At 43.0% G+C, this 2,500-nt stretch overlaps 1 protein-coding gene across 1 annotated transcript in view; it reads right to left on the reverse strand.

Annotated features, from left to right (window-relative positions):
* LOC119575516 overlaps nucleotides 1–858 on the reverse strand; it is a 57,798-nt gene extending 56,940 nt beyond the window's left edge. Inside the window, exon 1 of the mRNA XM_037923167.1 lies at nucleotides 399–858. The gene's annotated coding sequence lies outside the window, so the exon portion shown is untranslated. The remainder of the gene's footprint in view (nucleotides 1–398) is intronic.
* Nucleotides 859–2,500: the final 1,642 nt, after the last annotated feature.

Here is a 2,500-nt window from a genome sequence, read left to right on the forward strand (position 1 = left end):
TCTCTCTCTCTCTCGTGTGCGTGCGTGTGCGTGTGTGTGCGTGTATGTGTATGTGTATGTGTATGTGTATGTGTATGTGTATGTGTATGTGTGTGTGTATGTGTATGTGTATGTGTATGTGCATGTGTGTGTCTGCGTGTGCGTGAGTGTGCGTGTGCTTGCGTGTATATGTTGTGTGTGTTCATGTCTAACGATTGTTTGTCTGTCTTCGTCACTGCACTTCTCTCTTTCTGTTACCAATTTATCTCTCTATCTATCTATCTATCTATCTATCTATCTATCTATCTATCTATCTATCTATCTATCATCTATCTATCTATCTATCTATCTATCTATCTTTCTTTCTATCTATCTATCTATCTATCTATATATATATATATTTAGAAAACTGGACTTACCAAGAAGGATATATTCGGATCCTGTCGTCTTCACACTCCTAGAGGCAAGCACGGCAGCGATCTTGATTTAAAAAAAAAAAGTTGTTTTGAGGCGCGTTTCTTCTCGTGGACAATCGGACAAAAGCCAACAGCTCAGCAACGTTCCCGCTGAGCAGCCTTGACCTGCTGACCCTCCCAGCTGCAGCAAAGTACCCGAGGGCGTGTGTGTGGTGATGCTGAGGGTTCAGCACTAGCCTGCTTCTTCCACGACTTAAGCGGGAATCCAAGTGATAAAATAAAAAAAAAGATATATATATATTTGTAATGATAATGCGCTCTCTTTATATCTCAGCAATTATCTTATCGCTTTTAATTCCTGACGATAAAACGCCAGCTCTTCGTCACCGCGAAACTAGCACATGCAATCACCGCCGCCCACCATCCACTCACAGCGCCAAGGAAGGCACTCTCTCCTCCTCCCTCGCTCGAACGACACTGGGCCGCGGGACCATCAGAGGTCTCGGCCCGACGAAGGAGAAAGTGATGACGTCACGGCTGACACACGCCCATTACCAGCTGCATAATGGCACGCGCAGCCAGGCTCCTCAAAGCTCACATTATCTGGCGCTTCAAGTAATTAGGGTCAATTATACTTCCCGTATTTTCAGGTCATTTAATCTTATGGATGTCCGTTCCCATCTCTCTTTCTCTCTCTGTCTTTCTGTCTTGTTTGTCTGTCTGTCTGTTTGTCTAGCTGTCGGTATGTATGTCTGTTTGTCTGTCTATCTGTCAGTCTCTCTCTCTCTCTCTCTCTCTCTCTCTCTCTCTCTCTCTCTCTCTCTCTATCTATCTATCTATCTATCTATCTATCTATCTATCTATCTTTCTGTCTAAGTATCAGCCTGGCTCACCCGTATAAGAACATTACGAAAACCTTATCATCCAGAAACAGTGTTTTCCCATCATAAGGGATGCCCGTGATGCTCCCTCCCCTACCCTACCCTCCCCTCCCCTGCCCATACCTCTCTCGCACTCAGTGACCTTTCCCTTTCTCCCCCCCCTCTTCCCATCTCTCTTTCCATCACCCATTCTTCTCTCCTCTTCCAATCCCCTATCCCTCCCTCTTGGCAGTCCTCCCTACCCCCTTCACTTCCTGTCAGCTCGCATGTGTTGACAAAACAAACTGTCTCTCGGTAAAAAATAACTTTGGGATTTGTCGTTGTTGGGTTTTCAAGAAGATAATAGACGAATATTTGTCCCGTCTTGATGTTGTTGTTCATTTGGATTTTTTTGGCGTGTCGTGTCATCTTGTCACCTGATGTTTACGATTTAGTGTCCGATGAACAGGAATTTTATATATATCTTTTATTTTCCTTTTTTTAAGAATTGCATTTTTTTTTTTTTTTATCTGAAGGTTTTATTTTAGTTTGGTTTTATTTGTTTCACATCTATTGACTTTTTTGGTCTTTGTTTGTCTTCAGGCTTGACACCAGGAGATGATAACTCTCTCCCTGACTTTCTCACTTACTCTTCCCTATTGGCGTCTCCTCGTAATTCTTGTTTCCCTTCTCTCTCTCTCTCTCTCTCTCTCTCTCTATCTCTCTATCTCTCCCTCCTTCCCTCTCCCTCTCTCTCTCTCCTCTCCCTCCCTCCTTCCCTCCTCTCTCTCTCTCTCTCTCTCTCTCTCTCTCTCTCTCTCTCTCTCTCTCTCTCTCTCTCTCTCTCTCTCTCTCTCTCTCTCTCTCTCTTGTGCGTCTATTCATACTGTCTTTTTTTGCTTGTCTGTTCACGTATCTGAAGGCTACTTCACTGGACCACATTAAGGTATCTTTAAGGTACGTTGACACTGAGGGAAATGTGATTTTTATTCAGAAGTATTCTAACGTACTATAAAAAGTTGTTTTTTATTTCCAAGTTGATGTCAGTCATATGCAACCTCAAGATATTGCATAGCCTTTATTTTACACACTTTTCTTGTGGCAGACTGACCTACATGACAACCCGTATGTCTACGTACGCCTTCTGTTGTTATTTATCAGGTTAGCCATTCCTCTCCCTGTTTCTTCTAAGCTCACATTCCACTAGCCTTTCATAATTACACTTAATTATCCTCTAATTCTTCC

This window comes from Penaeus monodon, chromosome 7 (genome assembly GCF_015228065.2).
Source record: "Penaeus monodon isolate SGIC_2016 chromosome 7, NSTDA_Pmon_1, whole genome shotgun sequence".
NCBI lineage: Eukaryota > Metazoa > Arthropoda > Malacostraca > Decapoda > Penaeidae > Penaeus > Penaeus monodon.